This window comes from Acomys russatus, chromosome 18 (assembly GCF_903995435.1).
Source record: "Acomys russatus chromosome 18, mAcoRus1.1, whole genome shotgun sequence".
NCBI lineage: Eukaryota > Metazoa > Chordata > Mammalia > Rodentia > Muridae > Acomys > Acomys russatus.
In genome coordinates this window covers 15,277,359-15,297,121 of record NC_067154.1, presented here as the reverse complement: position 1 = coordinate 15,297,121, position 19,763 = coordinate 15,277,359, and the positions used below count along the sequence as shown (strand labels likewise).

General features: G+C 39.6%; 1 pseudogene; it reads left to right on the top strand.

Moving 5' to 3' along the window:
• LOC127201999 (NADH dehydrogenase [ubiquinone] 1 alpha subcomplex assembly factor 4-like) overlaps positions 1–19,399 on the top strand; it is a 75,728-nt pseudogene extending 56,329 nt beyond the window's left edge.
• Positions 19,400–19,763: the final 364 nt, after the last annotated feature.

Genomic DNA, 19,763 nt, shown 5'->3' with positions numbered 1-19,763 from the left:
AAGGAAGGTAAGAAAGAAAGAAAGAAAGAAAGAAAGAAAGAAAGAAAGAAAAGAAAGGAGGAAAGAAGGAATGAATATCTTTGTATCACTCTTTTTTCCCCTCCTACCACTGTCTTATATTAGTAAAACCTGCTAATACGAAAGCCTGGGAAAGACCCTTGGCGGGGCAGTCTTCTGTAACGCAGAAGGACAAACAAGCTTAGGGTACAATTACACCATTTCTTCTGCCCAAACCCCAAGAGCAATCTATCATAGTCACCCTTTGAGTCAAATGAGTAAGAAATATCCAGTAAAGCATGATATCTAGGTGTGTCTATAAAAACATTTACAGAAGAGATTAGTTGTTGAATAAATAAATGAGGAAAAGCCACATGCCAATGTGGACAGGCATTGAATTGGTTGAAAACTTAATCAGAAGAAAAAGACAGAGAGACTGGGGCAAGATGAATTCTCTTTTGTTGAGACATCCATCTGCTCCTGCCCTCACACATCCAGCTGCTTGTTCTCCTACCTACAGACACCAGGATTTATACCAGAGGCTCTTAGATCTTAGACTCATCAGTGAAAGGAGAGGGCACAGAGCCAGGCAGATCCTGCGGGCTTGCTGGCCAGCCAGTCTAGCCAACATGGTGAGCTCTGGTCTACGAGTGCATGCACAAGTGAGTGCATTCTAACACACACGCGGGCTTGCTGGCCAGCCAGTCTAGCCAACATGGTGAGCTCTGGTCTACGAGTGCATGCACAGGTGAGTGCATCCTAACACACACACATGCATACACACACACACACACACACACACACACACACACACACACACACACATTTCAGCAATTGGAAATTCTGTCCTAACTGGAGTCAAAATTCACTTTTTATGAAACTCAAGTTATCAACTGAAACAGCAGTTTTTAAAAACCAAACATTTAACACAATGCAACCCTAAGGTAAGCTAATTTGATACTTGCATGCAGAGGAATAACAGCAGAATGAGGTCCAAGGTCCTTGTTTTCTGTAAATGAACAATTACATTTCCAGAAGAGTAGTAACAACACTACAGTTCATAACAAACAACAATAGTCTTGCGCAGAGGTGTTTTGGGCAGCCTCCTTGCCATTGGCTAGCATGTGAAGCACAAAGCACTCATGTTGTGTGTTCAGAGCCAAGGCTATACGAAAGTCACCCAACACAACACAGGCAAGAGCTCCCAGAAGCATCACAGACACATTACACTTAATTTTAAATTAATTTTTGTCCATTGCATATTCAGAAAACTGCTGCTAGTTTTTCACAGTCCTGCCCCCACCAACCCTCAGTTCCATGACTCCATTGTGGTCATGACCCAAGGCTTAAGAATCTGAATTTACAAATAATTGCTGTCTTTTATAAGCACTTTTCAAGTAGAGTGATAATTGAAAGGTTGACAGACTAGAGCTGAGAGAGTATTGAGAAATGGAAATACTAAGTAGGTGTAACTGTGTCAGATTACAATGGGAGTTGGGGGAGTGTGGAGGTTACTGGAGGCTTGTCTCAAATGAACAGCTCCTGAGTTTCGACTGTGTAACTATTGTGAGAATGACGCCGAGGATAGGGGTAAAGTCATGATAACTAAAAAAAGACAGATTGCTGTCAATGTCTCTGTCTAGGATAAGCTCCATCAAGGCTCCTTCTCCTCAGTCTCAGAGTAGACAGGCATCTGATACTAAAACCTATTTACCCACCTATGTTTCAAACTTTTACTAAAACATTTTAAATGTATTTTTATTGCTGTTTAACATACATTTTGTGATGACTAATGAGACTGTTTCTTGTATATTTGTCAGACACTTGCACAACTATTTTTATTAATATCCTATGTTTACTTTTAAATTTTCTTCTACATTAAAGAGCAAATGTTACATTAATGATTTTGCCTTCTCTTGGTTTAGCATCTGTCTGTTGAACTACCCAAGTGCACTGGGTTCAATAGAAAGTCTTTTATTTGTACACACAGTTAAATCTATCAGACCCTTGCCACATGGCTAGATATTTTTGAATTAAAAAAAAAAACCATAATCTGCTAGATACTCATTTACTAAAAAACAGATCTATCTTTTATATTTTTAATTTATCTGGATCATACTTATGTCTACTGAATAAACAAGGAGATAATTAAACTTGAAAAAAATACTCAGAGACATTTTCCAGTTTTTCAATTGCTACTGTACTCGTGTCATTGAAAGCAGCTGTCCTTCTACAGTTCTATACCCAGCAAAAATCACCTATCATGAATGAGGCTAAAATAAAGACAATTACATATAAACAAAAACCAAGTTTGCTACTAGTGTTCCTACTAAAGGAAATGCTAAAGGAGGTAACTCATTCTAAAGGGGAGTAGCTGTGAATGGGAGGTACGAAAAACAATGAAAGTTTAAATGCATGAGTGAATCTGAATGACTATCTCATATCAATACAGCACTCAACATACAATGGCTTGAACAAAGCAAGCCTTTCACATACGGACCAAAGTCAATGAAAACAGATTGGGTATTAAGCCTTCCGTAGTGTTTAGAAAGAAAGCAAATGCATTAATTTTATATTAAAATTGCACAACTTCGAAATGAAACACATCGAGAGAATAGAAATGACAGCTCATTCACGTCCAGAGAGAAGGAAATGCCAAGACAGGATTAGAAACAGAGAGATTTGTTGGTGAACATTTCAGTGGAGAATAAAGAGGAGAGAGTCAGAGAAAATCAGAACCTTCAGACTCTGCCATAGTCTGCTATCTGTAAAGGACAGAGTGAGGAAGAACGGGTGAAGTAGGAACCAAGCTACTATTTGGAGAGAATGTTCCAGTAAAAGGAAGAACAAGTACAAAATCAAAGTGGATACAGAGTTCATAAAACATCCCATGATCTCCAAAGGGCTCAGTAAGCCCAGAGTACCAGATGGAGATCTCCACGCAGGAAGAGATCAAGCTGGCCGATAAAGGAACAGTCACAAAAGCCCTACGCGTCATCCAGAAGGATGCTAGATTTTAACTTAAAAGCAACAGGAAATTAATGAGTAGATTTTCCTAAGAAGTGAGACTTGATTCAATGGGGATTAGAGCACCTACTCCGTATAAGGCATATGACTACAGCAGAGTAAGGCATACAGACCCACCTTCCTGCTTCAGTCAGCATTAGCAAGGAGGGGACATGGGCTCTCGGTAGGGTCAGTTATGGATATAACACACGAGAGCCGTGGTTATAAAAAAAAGCAGTGTAAGTAAAGCAGATAAAGAGTAAGATGCAACCACTGACCAAATCCCCTGCTGTAGTAGCAAGTCCTGCCTTAGGGTGGGAAAAGTGAAGACTCAGCTGCCAACGGTGAATGAATCCTCACTCTTAGACTCATCCAAGTACAGGATTGACACCTGAAATGAAAACATAGTGACTTTTTAAAGAACTAGCTTTACTGACATCCAATCCACACGCCAGAGAGTTGATATTTTGTAAGTTTGAATTTTAATTGTTGTGCATCGGTGGCATGCATCCTCTCCTGATGTGTATTAGTTCCCAAAGAAACTCCACACCTGTAACCCATTGCAACCGTTCCTTCTCTACAGACCTTCAAATTCTTGTATATCCACAAATCTATTTCAACGCTTTACCCGTATTCCTACCTCTACACTTTATATAATTGGACTCAAATACACACGCAGGTCTCTTCACTTGGAATAATGTCTTAAGTTTTGTCCATGTTACATCTTTATTGAGTAATCCATTGCTTGTTATTGCTGAATAGTATTCTTTGTGTATATATAAAACTGCTTTTTATCTAGTCTTGGGTTTTTCCTACTATTTGGCTGTTATTATTAATGTTGCTATAAACATATCTGTAAAAGTTCCTATGGGGTTTTTTTTTTTTTTTAGTTCTTTTATGTATATACCTAAAAGTACAATCCTGGGTTATACCATCACACTATATTTAACTACTTGAGGGATTTTTAACTGCTTTCCCAGTGCAACACTGAACCACCAACAATGCATGAGGATTCCAGTTTCTATCCTGCCAACACTTGCTGCTTTTATTCTCTTTCATTCTAGCTAGCATAGTTGGTGCAATGCATCACATAAGGCTTTGACCTGTTTCCATAGTTACTAATGACGTGGAACTCTGGCTTTCTTTTTTAAAAATAATTTAATTAATTTATTCATATCACAACTCAATTGTCCCATCACTTGTACCCTCTCATCCCTCCTTCCCTCCTGTTTTTACCCTATTCCTCTCCCATAGGTCTATGACCGAGGAGGACCTCCTCCCCTACTATATGGTCATAGGCTATCAGGTAGCATCTTGGTAGCCTGCCTATTCTTTCTCTGAGTGCCACCAGGCCTCCTCACCAAGGGGAAGTGGTCAAATAGGGGGCACCAGAGTTCATGTCCAAGTCAGTCCCTGCTCTCCACACAACTGTGGAGAATGTCCTGTCCATTGGCTAGATCTGAATAGGGGTTCGATGTTTACTGCGTGCATTGTCTTTGGTTGGTGCCATAGTTTTAGCAAAACTCCCTGGACCGAGATCCACCTGTCCTGATGTTCTTCTTGTAGGTTTCTAGGACCCTCTGGATCCTTCTATTTCCCCATTCTCCTACATTTCTCTCACCTAGAGTCCCAATAAGATGTCTTCACGTCTATCCCAATATCCTGGAATGAAGCCTACGTGGTCATGGTGAATGATATCTTTGATATGTTCTTGTATTCAGTTTGCAAGTATTTTATTGAGTATTTTTGCATCAATGTTCATAAGAGAAATTGGTCTGAAATTCTCTTTTTTTGTTAGGTCTTTGTGGGGTTTAGGTATCAACATGACTGTGCATAGAATGAATTTGGTAATAGAACCTTGTCTTTCTTACCACTTCAACCACTGCCTTGGAAGCTAAAGTGAGGGGAGGAGCAGGATGAAGGCATATCCTTCCTGGTAATGCAGGTAACTACACATGCAGCGTTCTGCAACGTAGGAGACTGAGTATGAGGAGTCTGAATGCAAGGGGTGCTCGCCTCTTGCTCAAATAAGTTCAAAAGATAACACTCACCAGTTTAGAACCAGGCTCTGGCTTATATGAAAACCATGGTGTAATTCCATTTACTGCATTGGCTACCATCTCTGTGTGGCCCTTATGACAAATTGACTTTCAAAAAGACCCTTGGAAAAGTTGAACCTTTAGGCCCCTTGTAAGGGACTGTCTTGATTATGTTAATGAGTTGGGAAAACCCACCCACCATGGGTGGCACCATTTCTCTGAACTGTGAAAATGGAGAACGGGGTCTTGCCATTCACCATCTCTGTTCCCTAACTGTGGTTGCCATGGGACCAGCAGTTCCCAGCTCCTGCTGCCTTGACATCCCCCATCATGATAACCATGCCTTGAAGTGGAAGCTGGAACAAATCCTTTCTTCCCAAGTTGCTAGAGAACCTAGACGCCCTCTACTGCAATCATAATAATTCAGCCATCACTTGCTTGCACAGTGCCCCTCCTCCAGTAAAAACAGAGTAAAGCTGAGCTTCTGGTGTGATTTTCCTGCATTGAGTTTAGACATCAGATGTTCTCCATGCAGATAAAAAACGCTCGCCAGATTATCAGGTTAGTAGAAGTAAGTGCTTACATGTGACTTGTCTGGCAGCAAAATAAATGACATAACTTCTTGTAGTCTGCCAACGGCAAAAGGAAGCCATCTCGCAAACAGCCATATTGTCAGTCTGTGGCACTGGACTGAAATTCAGCCACCATCTGTGTTATGATTTATGACAATGATAAAAAGAGGCTGTTACACTGTTTTCAAAATGATGAATACATGAAAGGCTAAATGCGGCATTTGGTACATTTTATTATTTTAATGTATTTTGAGAGCATTGGCTCCTGAAATGCATTGCAGGTTCCCGGGGGGGGGGGGGGGGGGTTTTAAATCTAGTGTGTTTTGAATAAGTATGCTCATGAAAAAATCAGACATCAGGTTATTTAAACTTACTCCAACATTAAGAACAGTTTAAATAAAGAGAATTTTTTTACAACCAGACCCTGTGGTAAACTTTTTCTAAGACTAATTTTTTCCCTGTATTTTGTTTTTTACTTTCAAGGATAAATTCACCAGCCATAGATCTGGATTTATTATGTTAGTATAAATGTGTGATAAGTTTTAAAAATGTTCAGAATAGAGTGTATGACACTCTCAAAAATTAATTAATATTATTAAAATAAAAAGAAAATTCATAACTAATGAAATTACCTATCTAATTTCATTTTGCCTTCCAAAGAATTTTTTTTACAACAGTGTCAAGATTTTATATCTGATTCATAGGTCAAGACTGACAGAAATAAATTTCATATGTCATCTAGATTTCAAATTGCACTTTAACTGCATGACTTAAATCATTCAATCCCACCTATCCCCAGATCTCACTATTCCCTTCAATAGAGTACAAATGCCAATTCTTTTTTTTTTTCTTAAAAGATTTTAATTTATTGATTTTGCATATGTTAATATAGCAGAGAATTCCCTTTGCATTATTCAGTAACTCAAAAATGTAATTGAATAGCATTTTGGAACACTGAAATGTAAAGAACCTTTACCACTTTAAACCCCTTCCCAGATCTAGCCAATGGTCAGAATATTGTCCACAGTTGAGTGGAGAGTGTGATACGACTTTCTCACGTACTCTGGTGCCTCACATTTGACCATGTCCCCTGGAGGGGGAGACCTGGTGGCACTCAGAGGAAGGACAGCAAGTAGCCAAGAAGAGACTTGATACCCTATGAGAATATATAGGGGGACGTAATCCCCCTCAGGAACAGTCATAGGGGAGGGGAATAATGGGAAAATGGGGGGGGGAGGAATGGGAGGATACAAGGGATGGGATAAACATTGAGATGTAACAAGAATAAATTAATAAAAAAAATCTAATCAAAAAAAAATTCCTGATTGTTTCATGGTTCTTCTTGCTATATATAGTTTATTTTATTTATGTGTCATAATACAAATGCCAATTCTTAAAAGTACTGAATACAAGTCTTCTAAGATGCGTGGCTTTGTTTAGCGTTGCGTTTTGGGGGACTGGCTGCTCTTGCCAAGATCACTCTTTTCTCTTCCATTAAGCTTTTCCCACTTAACACAGAAATGATGGTTCCATTGTAGTATTTTCATACACGTGTTCTGACTTGCCTCCGTCCCTCAACTCAGCTGTGCCCTTCCTCCTCCGCTCACTGACTGCTCTTTCCCTCCACAAAAGTAGTTCCTGCCATTGCCCTCAGGTCACGTGCATTCCATCCTTCCCCCTTCTATTCTAAAGACACACACACACACACACACACACACACACACACACACACACATGCACACACAGTGTATCCAATTTTAAATTAGGTTTCATTTTTGATAGAAAACACGCAGCATTTGTCTGAGGCTTATTTTGCCTAGCACATTGCTATCCAAGTCTATTTTCCTACTGATACGATTTGTTTCTTTATGGCTTAATAAAAACCCACCACGTGTATGTATCACATTTTCATTATCATTTATTTGTTGTCACTTGTTTATTGATGACAGTCCTTCTGATGGGGTTAAGATGGAGGTCTGAAGACATTTTGATTTGTGTTCTTTTCATGGCTAAGAATGTTAATTTTTCCCTAAATGTTTATTGGTCATTTATATTTCTTTTTTTGAGATCAGTCTATTCTGTTCCATTCCTCAGCCCATGTATTAACCACACAATCTTTGGTGTTTAATATTTTAGTTGTTTTTTTATTATAGCTATCCTCTTTGATGCATAGTTGTTGAAGCTTTCTTTTCCCCTTGTGTACTTTGCTTTTCACTCCGCTGATGGCTTTCGCTTTCCCAATTTCTGAGATTATTTCATGTGAGTTAGAGTCCTTTTTCAGAATTTACCTCTAAGAGTGCTTGCCTTTGCGTATTGGTTAACAGTATGTTTAAGAATATCCTTTCAGTATTGCTGTAGCCTTAGGCTTGAATGCATTGTAACCCCCTGACAATGCACCATGGAACAGGAATGATTCATACAGTGGCAATGTAATTAATCAAATTAGTCGTGGCTGCCCATTGTCTTAGTTTATTTTTCCTGATGCTGTGATAAAACGCTCTGACAAAAGCAACCTAAGGGAGAAAGGGTGACTTAGCTCATAGTTCCAGGTTATACAGTCTCCCATAGCATAGACGTCAACAACAGGAGCTTAGAGAAACTAGTCCAATTACGTCGATGTGCACTCAGGAGGCAGCAGTGCAACACAGTGCAAAGCTTCCTCCACCTTGTTTTCTTGCTGAGACCATTTCAGGTTGAACCAGAATTTGACCTCCTTGATGGAGAATTCAATGGGAAAAATCAAAGAAGTGTATTCTAGGTCCTGGCTAACTTAGTTTCTGGTAAATGTATGCTTGCTTCTAAAAAGCCCCTCTACAGTTGTTGAGCAAGACTCCAGGATGTGGTCTTTGTCCTCAAAAACCCTGTGCTCTGGTCTCCCGGGCCACACCTATCAAATACCTAAGTGTGGTCACAACTGGCTGGAATAAAGATTTTCAGTTATCTACAAACTCTGAATGAGTGGTCATCTTTGGAGGGCTCCCTGCAACAGTGTTAAGTTAGTTACTCTATACAAACTGGAATTCTTTGCCTAGAGAATTATCCCTCTGATAGTGGGGTGGTCATCCCACTTCAATTAATATTAATATAATGAAGATAATCCCCCAATAGGCAGGCTCAGAGGCTCCTTTTCTGCTGGTTCCACATTTTGTCAAGTTGCACGTGGTGTGTTGGTTGTTGGTTCATTTTAGGGTTTTGTCTTTCTGAGATGGACTCTCACTGTTGCCTCAAATGGCTTCAAATTTGCCATAGAGCTCAAGCAGCCCTCAAACTGTAACTAGAAAGTTTAGGACAAAACCCCCTGTTCTGTCATCTGTAATATGTTAAACTCTGCCTCTCGTTCTGTTGCACCAGTTAGAGAGTGCTCCTGAAAAGCAGAGAGAGGTTTATTCATTGTAGCTACATTAGAAGGAAGAAATAGTGACCCCCAATGGGCCAAGTGACCTTGAGTCCATCTTTAGAGTACTGATACAATCTTTGTGTTAGCCAAAGAGCTAGGGCAGAAGGCAAGCATTAGCATGACTTAGCAGTCCTGACCAAAGTGTGGTCTCTGATCATTGTCTGTGTTCCAATCTTGCAAGGATGCCTGAAGAAGTCCTTATTGCTCACTGGAGAGTGTGATCATGAGGCGATGAGTGGTTCTGATGCACGATAAAGCCTCACCCTCATGGATAACTGCTCTCCATCAGGCAAGGCTTAGCTCTTCTTGTGATCTTGGGCGATTGTAGACTTAGGACCATGAAATATCTTTGTGCCTTCAGCTTTAAAGTGGGATGAGATGGGTGAGACAAGACAATCCTCGAGCAATTTACATGCAAATTTTGGGGGCCCAAAAGCAGTTTCTAAAGCCAGTTTCAAAGTTAGCGAACTTCCTACCTCAGCCTCCTGGCTGCACAGGTTATGAATGTGTTGCCTCTGCAGCCAGAAAACTGTTACCAAAAAAAAAAGGTGGAGATGGTCCTAGTGATGAAACTCTGGGTTCTTGCATACAAGGCAAGTGCTAAATCCCTGATCCTGATAAAATTCTTAACTAAGTAAATGCTTAAGGGAAATGAGGGCTCGAGTCACTGGATTAGTGAGTTGCCCTCAGCATTTTGGTGTTGAAGGGAACCGTCTGAGCACTCAGGGGAATTTGAGAAGAAAAACCACAAACTTAGGTCTTATCTTTAGTTTAAGTAAGATTATCAGAGAACAGTTACAGTGTAAAATCATTGGTTACTTTTTTATAGTCATGGAAACAATATTGTAGAAAGTCAAATCCAAAGCTTAACTATACTGGTTACATAATTATAGTACACAGTGGATTCCAGACTTAAGTCTTTTCTGTACCTAGGGCATTCATAAGGGAAGAGGGAGGCTTGAACTGTAGAACAGGAGGCATCTGCTTGAGGTCTGAAGACATGAAGGGTGGTAACCCCTCCCCCTGCTTGTAACCCTGAGGTTCTCTCCACTGAAGAGGAAACTGTCCTTGCATGTCTAGGAGAGTAATTTCCTTGGTTAACTGGTTACTTTAAAATATCTTCATCTGATACGGTTACCTGTAGATGTTGGCACTCCATCGCCTAAAGACTTGACCAGAACATTCATTGTTGTCACTGGATTCTGTATGAAGATTAGAGCTCTTTACAATCAAAGAAAGCGGAACTAATCAGCCTGACCTGGGAAAATTACCTGTAATAAAATATAAGTTTAAGATTTTCTAGTGATATTAATTAAGGACAATGTGTGCAGATAGAAACCAGAAGATAGAATAAAAGTCCCCGTTGTCTCATTAACATCTTGGAAGCCAATGACCTAGAGCAAAAAATACCTTTTCTAAGAGGAAAATTAAGTTGTTGTGTGTCCACCTACCACCAAAACATTGGCACAACAACTGGATGGGCTTATACTTTGGTTTGGGAACAATCTGTATAATTTTTCTGGTTCTACATTTACTGAATACATGTAAGACTCTTGGTGTTAAGTAGAAACCAGAGTAAGAGAAGCCCTCCAACAAATCCAGACAGAGTGCTAATTGTTATAGAAGGCCCAGTCCACTGTGGGCAGTACCATCCGTAGGCAGTTGGGTCTGGGCTAGTTAAGACCATAACAACAAACAATATGTTAGACTAATTTCCTTGATGAGCATACATGGAAAATTTCTCAACAAAATGGAATTAAAAGAACATGTTAGGAAGAAATCACGTCACAACCAAGTTGGTTTCATCCAGGGTTACAAGTTTAATTCAATATATAGAAATAGATAGATAATTCAGTATATGAACAGACAAGGGTCAAAGACACACAATTACCCTGAGAGAGACAGAAAAAGCATTTGGCAAAGTTCAGCATGTCTTCTTGCTAAATGTCAGGATAAAAGTAAGTATAGAGTGAACTTATCTCAATATAATAGAGTTTATAGATTATAAACCTATTGCCAACATTTACTAAATAGGGAAAAATTAAGGACATTTCCTCTAAAATCTCGAAGGTCTACTCTCTCCACTTTTTTTTACAATACAGAGTTTTAAGTCATAGCTGAAACAATAAGACAAGAGAGAAAGAGAAATAAAAGGGACACAAGAAATGAAGAAACCAAATTATCCTTCTTTGTAGATGGTATGCTCCTATATTTGAAAAACCTTAAAGACTCTACCAAGAAGCTTTTAAATCTGATAAATTCCTCCATCAAAAATAGTCTTTAACCAAGGAGATTAAAAACTTATACAATGAAGAATTTAAGACACTAAGAAAAAAATAGAAGACACTAAGGTGGAATGACTTTGAAAAATAATACTATAAAAATATCTGTACAATTGAAAGAAGTCTTCAGACTCAATGAAATAGCCATAAAATCTGATACCATTCTTCAGAGACCTAGAAAAAAATCTAAAATGTGTAAGGAAGACACAGTTCCCTGAGCAATCCTAAGCAGAGGCAGGAATCCTGGCGGCATCGCAGTATGTGACCTCACCCGATGCTACAGTGATAGCTACCACCCCAGCACGAAGGCACGGTGGCTCAGCAGGTAATGTCACTTGCCACGAAGACTGATGGCCTGAGATTGACCCCTGAAACCTACCAGGATGTAGGGAGAGCACTGAATCCCGTAAGTTTTCCTGTGACCCAAGCATGCACACTAAAAAAATCTCACATACATAAATGGCATGGCATTGACATAAAGCAGACGTGTAAGCCAATGAAACAGAATAGAGAACCCAGAAGTAAACACAACATTTTTTGACAAAAGTGTCAAATTATATAGACATTGGTTTAAATTTTTTTAAATAAACAACACAGCTTCTTCATCTAGTGGAACAGAGAAAACTGGACTCCACGTATAAAAAAATGGAATAAGAGCCACACCTCTCACCTTACACAAAAATAACTCCAAAATAGACCAAGTTCCTCAATATAAAACCTAAAACGCTGGAACTGATAGAGAGAGGATGCAGGTAGAAATACTTCAAGAAATAAAAACAGTCAAAAAGTTTCTGAAAAAAACACTAATAGCTAAGAAAATATCTTGAAAGCTTTACTTGTGGTTTCCATGCAATTAAACAGTTAAAAAAAATCTTCACAGCAAAATAAAGGGATGCAGAATGGGAGAAAATCTTTACATATATAAAACTGTATCCAGAATACAGACAAAAAACACATCTTCCAGTTGGTGAATGGCTTAACGAGCTGAATGGATAATTTTCAAAAGACAAAGCACCAATGGCAAATGAATATTTAGAAAGCTTTCAACAACTTTACCATCAGGGAAACTAAAATTAAAATTGCCTTCAGATTTCATCTCAATCTAGCCAGAATGGCTATTATCAAAAAAGATGTAGAGGAATTTTAATCCAGCAACATGGCTGCTCTGGCAAGGGATCACATCCAAAGACTTTCTAGGCCTGTGTGATCTGCCTGGAATGCAGACACACTCTGGATTACAGTATGATCTGACTGGAATAAAGGGGTGTACTTAGTTCATGCCTTTAATCCCAAACAATGAAGATAAAGTTAGCTTACAGAAGGAATAAGCCACATTGGAAAGCGATGTCTAATTGTGGGGCAGACAACGTGACTAATCAGAGAAAAATTGACAGAATGTGTCAGAGATAGGATATGCTCCACTCTCATGAAAACAAGACAAGAAAGAGAGGCTACTTAAATACAGTTCAGGGAGAGAGAAGAGAGTTTTGTTTTGTTTTGTTTTGTTTTGTTTTAAACCAGGGCAGTTGTACCGAGAGAGGTTTCAGAGAGAACAAACTAGATACATGTGAAAACAGAATGAGCCAGAGAATGAAAAGGAGCCAGAAGGTTAGAGCATATTGTCAGAATTAGCTTAGGCCAGACAAAGCAGTTCAGTCAGAAGCCAAGAGAAGCTGCTGAAATCATTCAGCATGGAGAAGAATTTGGGCCAGAAAAGCTGAGTTGAACCACCCAGTGAGAGTTCAGAAAGAGCTAGAAAGTTTGGGAACAGTTCTCATCTCACCTCCTCATTTGAGGAAAGAAAAACAAAAAGCAAGCAGGGCTCACTGTCTCACGCCTGTAATCCCAGCACCCACTCAGAGAAGTAGAAGCAGGCGGATCTCTGTGAGTTTGAGGCCAGCTTGGTCTACAAAGCGAGTCCAGGTCAGCCAAGGCTACACAGAGAAACCCTGTCTTGAAAAACAAAACAAAACAACAAAACCAAAAAAACAAGGCAAAACAATAACAACAACAAAAAACAACCCAAAACCCAAAACAAAACAAAACCAAAAAGCAAATGGTAACACATGCCGGCAAGAAGGCTGGGGAAGAGTTGAAGTAATGGCTCAGAGGTTAAGAGTGCTTCCTGTTTTCCAAAGGACCAGAATTTGGTTCCCAGCATCCACCTTGGGTAGGTTATAAACACCTGCAACTCCAGCTCCAAAGGATCCAGTGCCTTCTTCGGGCCTCCATAGGCACCCGCACTTGTGGGTACATGATGCACACATGTGCATGTACACACACATTCATAATTAAAAATAAAAGAACACTAATATACCACAGATGGAAACTTAAGATGGCACAGCCACAGTGGAAATCAGTAAGAAGTTTCTAGAAGAAGAAGAAGAAGAAGAAGAAGAAGAAGAAGAAGAAGAAGAAGAAGAAGAAGAAGAAGAAGAAGAAGAAGAAGAAGAAAGCAACAGAACTACTCTCTGATGCAGTTGTGTGACATCTGGCCGTGAATTCCAGGGATTGTAAACCCCACCATCCTGACACTTGCACATCCATCTTATTTCTGCATCACTCATAGTATCAGAAAAATAAGACCAGCTTGTATGTCCATTAGCAGACTAATGGGTCAGAACATGTGATACAACCACACAATGGGAACAGGAAAAATAAAATCATGACTTGTGTGGGAAAAGGGTAGAACTGGAAATCATTATGTTCAGTAAAATATACCAGTTTCAGAAAGACAAATGCTACATCTGTTCTCTCACGTTTAGAACTTAGATGTGTGTATGTGCGTGCGTGCGTGCGTGCGCATGCGCGCATGTAGATCATGAAACTAGAATGTGGACTATGAGGGGGAAAGAAGAGATCTTAGGAGAGGGGCAAAGGGAGAAACGGTAATAAAATGCTGGTGGCGTGGAATCCCAATGGAGGCACTGTTCATAAAGATGAAGAAAGCAGGCACGAGAGCACTGGAGCGGTGGGACGGGATATGAATAAAATCGGTGTACAAAAATGGCACAATGGGACCCGTGATTTTATATTTTAACTTGAAAAAAATAAATGAAACTAAACCAAAGGGCTAAGTTCTGCAAAACCACCCCATCATTCTGTTGCCCGAATGCAATAAAACTTCCTATGTGCGCCTAAGCATGGTCCCGTTTATGTGCAATAAATCCTCCAGTATTTACGCTGTTTCTTTTTGAGGCTGATAATTGACTCCTGCAAACCATGTGGCATATTGCTTAATAAAAAAGATGGATTTAGGGCTGGGCTTGAGTTCCAAGTAGATCCAAATGCTGCACCCTTCTCCACACTGAAGACAAGAGAATTCTCCTTGCTCTCTTTTTTGTTTTTGTTTTTTGTTTTTAAAGACAGGGTTTCACTGTGTAACAACTCTGGCTGTCCTGAACTCACGCTGTAGTAGTCCAGGCTGGCCTTGAACTCACAGAGCTCCACCTGCCTCTGTCTCACAAGTGCTGGGATTAAAGGCATGCACCACCACCGCCCTCTTTAGGGAGAAATAGTTTCATCAAGTGAGGCAATTTAACTCTTTGAGCTGCAGGGGTCTATTGATTGAAACTGTCTTTTCACATCTTTTAAAGCCACAACATACTCTCAACAAAGATCATTTGCTTTTCCATTTGAAAAATTCACATCCACAACAGAATCAAAATATAAGCTACAGGGATCCATCCATCACACATGCATAACACGACATCATCTGACGCCATGCCTTTGGAATTACTGCATCCTTTTGGTTACAAAGAGGACCAAATAAACAAACACAAACACAATGTTTAAATCTTCAGTGTTTTCTAAGTCATACTAGTCTAATTTTATCCCATACATTCAAGGGCTCTGCTTGCAAAAAAAAAAAAAAAAAAAAAAGGAATCTACATTTATCTGTATTTGTAACTAAATGTTGGTCGTCTTAATTGTCTACAGATGTGCATACAATAAGTAAACATTTGGGTTTTTTTTGAATTATTTATTTGACATAAGACTATCAATTTTCAACTGCAAATTTTTACTAATCACCAGATAGTGTCAGAATTCTCTGAGGTGACTAAATAGTTTACCAAAAGCACGAGAGAATTTTTGCAGTCTTCTATTTCTGCTCTTCCTCGGGAGTATTTGACTCAATGTTCAACAAATCTTTTCAAATATTTATCACATTCTACATAAAAATGATAAGATATGGACCAGAAGGAGATGCGTGTCTTAAGACAAAACTTCCATAGCAATAAAAAAAAAGATTCACATAACCAAAATTCCAAGTGTAATCCAAGTTGATTCCATGTGAAGGAATAATAAGAGTTGTCTTGGTTTGTGTCTTAAACCGTATGGTATTACTGTGAAGAGGCGATATGATCATAGCAGCTCTTATAAAGGAAAGCATTTAGTTGAGGCTGGCTTACAGTTCAGAGGTTTAGTCCATTGTCAGCATGGCACACAGGCAGACTTGGTGTTGGAAGAGCTGAGAGTTCTACAACCAGATCCACAGGCAGCAGGAAGAGAGTGACACTGGGCCTGGCTTGAGTATTTGAAACCCCAAAGCCCACCCCCAGTGACACACTTCCTCCAACAAAGCCACACCTCCTAATCCCTGTCAAGCAGCACCACTCCCCAATGACCATGCATTCACTATGTAACCCTATGGGGGCCATTTCTATCCAAGCTACCGCAGTTTAAGAGGAAGAGATGTCACGTGTTTGACTTGGGTTTGAGACATGAATGTGAGTTAATTTGGAGACATCTAACAATAGAGACAATGAGCTCAGCGAGCTTGCCTGGACCTACAAGAAGCACTCAAAATGGGGCAAGTGAGATGGCTCAGAGCGTAAACAGAGCTTTGCACCAAGCTTGGCATAACCCACACCATGGAAGGAGGGAACTGCAGGTTGTATTGTGAACTCATATGTGCTCCTTCCCACCACACATACATGCATGCATACATAGATGCATACACATACATACATACATGCACGCATGCATACATACATGCATGCATAGACACACATACATGCATACATAAATGCATACATAGATACACACATACATACGTACACATAAATATAGTTTTTGAAAAAATGAATGGAAAACAGGATTATAAATTTGGAGTGTTAGCTGCATGTAGATGGGAACTGAAGTGAATATGGAAGGTACACTGTGAATAAAAAGATCAGAGCTTCAGGGATGGATGACCAGAGAGACCAGGAGAAAGAAAGCCTGTCACAAAGGTAAGGATGTAAGGCTACAGGAACAAAAGCACAGATGGGCAGTGAAGCATAGGGAATGTTGAGTACATTTCACTTTGTCAAACAAAATAGGTTGGCGCAAAGCACACATTTATAGAATTGCCAGTTTTTGTTTAAGGGAAATTGTTTGGATAACCTGGCTGCTGTGCATGTTCACAGACTGTTTAGGGTTGTCTTCCAAAAATTTCATAAAAATATGAATTCATGTTTGAAATGCAACATTCTATGGATGTGTATGTATAATAAAGGTGTGAAATATAAGTATACATATTTAAAAATTGGAATTCAATAGCCCCCAATTTAGAAATGTATTGTCATCAGTGACTTAGAAAATAGCTGAAGCAGGAAATAGAAATTGAACTTCTCCAAATTCCTTTATATTGTTTCTTTAAAAGCACATATTCTCTGACGCTTATGGTTATTTGATTCCACCACACATATAAAAGGAAACTATTTGCTTTTTTTTTTAGTCCTAAAAAGAGAAGGAAACTGCCTGAGAAGCTTGCATTTAAGATGCATTGTATGGCTATAGAGAGATAGCCGAGTGGGTGAGAGCACTGGCTGCTCATGCAGAGAGCCCGGATTTGATTCCCAGCACCCATGGGGAGACTCACAGTAGTCTGTAACCATAGGTCCTGGGGATCCAACACTCTCTCCCAGCTCTTCATATGCTGAATTCTCACAGTGCACAGACCTACACACAAAGCAAAACACCAATTTCCCAAATAAATTTAATACATTCAATGGGGTTTGTTTCCCACGCCACCCCCGCCCCCTCTTCATCTTCACTATAGAAGACTTGTGGGGTCTTGGTTAACTTGAAGACACATAAACAAACACAGATAAAAGTCTTTTCAGTGCCAATCAATTCTTCCACAGCCTGGGAGGTTATGTGTTCTGTGTTCTTCTCAAAAAGGCAGACGCTCCAAAGCCCATGCAGTTTTTTCCAAACAAATATATTGGCGCTACCCATCTGTAGGATGTGCTGCCTTCTCTTTCTGTCTTCCTGCTTTTTAAATGTAAACTGACACCCCAGACTAATAAAACAAACAAACAAACAAATAAAAATCAGCAGTGAAGAGAACTGTCAATATAATAGTAGCATTAAGTCTGAAATTCATCCTGACCCAACCTGGAGAAACTTGGCCTATACCAGCATGCATACCATAATCAAAGTTGCTAACGTTTGCTGCACCCTTGCTGTGTGCCAGGTGTTCTACACATCATTTCACCTGGTCCCTTCTCCGTAGTAACTCTCGGTGAATGACATAGAGAAGAGAGAGTTCGTCAAAAGTCATACCACTTATCTGTGAGATTCCTAGAGCTTTTGTAACAACAACAACAACAAAATGCAAGCGGTGGTGCTTACAACAAAATTTGTTGTCTTCTAGTCCTGGAGGCAGGAAATCTAAATATCAAGTTGCAGATAGATTTGAGCCCTGTACCGTTCTCCTGGCTCCTGCAGCTGCCCGAAACCCCTGGCTTTCCCTGGTGTAGGCCTCTGGAACTTTGATCTCTGCCTCTATTTCCAATCTGTTTCCAAGTGACGCCTTTCCATTTCTATTTCTTCTCCCTTTGTGTCTCATTTGGACATTTATCATTCAAGTTAGAACCCAACCTAGTTCAGGAACGATTCCACTTCAGAGTCTTAAGTCAACAATATAGAGAAAGACTTATTCCAAATAAGGTCCTGCTCTGAGGTTTGAATGAACGTATTCTGGGGGCTATTTTTCAATTAACTATAGCGAGTGAGTGAGTGAGTGAGTGAGTGAGTGAGTGAATGCTAGAATCAATATACAAACATCTATTCAATCTTTTATCCATTATTTAATGCTTCTATTTTTTGCCAAATCTCATGTACAGTGCATGCATATATATATATATATATATATATATATATATATATATATATATATATATTTGTACATATATACATACGTACATACATACATAGACACATTCAGTAGGTATGTGCAAATTATGCACATATTGGATACCAGTAAAAGATTAACAGTTTAATGAGTATTCAACAACAAAGATAATGTCTGGACAGTCTCTCGACTCAAGCTGTGGCAGAACTTACTGTAAAGAACTTCCCAGAAGACTGCTTCTAAGTAATCGGTTCTATGTGTAGCTCCCAGTCCCTTACAAAGATGTCAGTAACTCGCCACTTACTCCTTGTCATTATCCTCTTTGATCTCTCACAATCTGTTGTTTTGATACAGAAACTGAAGGCAAATTAGAAATTGACTCAGGAAAGAATTAAGAGAGAGGTGTGGCCCAGAGCCCCACTAATGATGGGAAATAAGTGTGCACCAAGTTCCCTCCTCTTGATCAAAAGGCAAAATTAGCAGCTTGCAAGCCTCTCTCGGTGTCTCTGTTCTTCAGTCTGGAGTGAAGTTTAGGTGCAGTGCTAATCTGTGTCCCTTGCTTTCCGAGAGCTCCCCGCTGATTTCCTAGAACAAGAGAGGAGCTGGCTCCTAGAGTTTTCTTCTCCGTTAAATAATTCTGAGCCCCAGGATATTTCTGAGGTGGGTAGTCACTCAGGGCCATGCCCCAGAAGAATAAGGCTATGGGGGTGGGGGTGGGGAAGAGAGAACATAACAAGACTTCCATCTCAGAAATTTTGAATTTTAGAATGTGCTAATGTGAGCGGTGAGAAAAATACAATTTATAATGAATGTTCTTTTTCTTTTTAAAATATTTTCGCAGATGGGAATGTGGCTCGTTGATAGGAATGTTCGCCCAGTTTGAGCAAGGCCCTGGGTTTGATTTCCAGTGCCACCAAAATGGAATATACAGTATTATTAACTGTCTGACCATAAATGCCAAATGTGACCACACTCTGAAATGAAGACTATGGGAAGAAGAATTAAAGTCTTCTAAAGTTGTCTGATTTCCCCTCTTCTCTCCACTAAAACAGAGCTGAGGAGGGGAATGAGGGGCAAGGGAATGGGCTGCTTGTTGGCTGGTTGTTTTTCATACGTGATATAAACCTTCCTGGAAACTCTCTATTTCCAGTTTCCACTCTGAAAAGTAGGCAGTGAGGCATCATCTACTAAGAAGGAAGTGTCCACACATTTATTCAATGAAAAACCCATGCCTTTTTTTTTTTTTTTATTAGATGGGAAATTCATTGGTTTCTCAGTCTCATCCTCATGAACACAGAGAACTTGGCATCCGAAGCTCACTGTTTTGTTTCTTCTGAACAGTTCTTG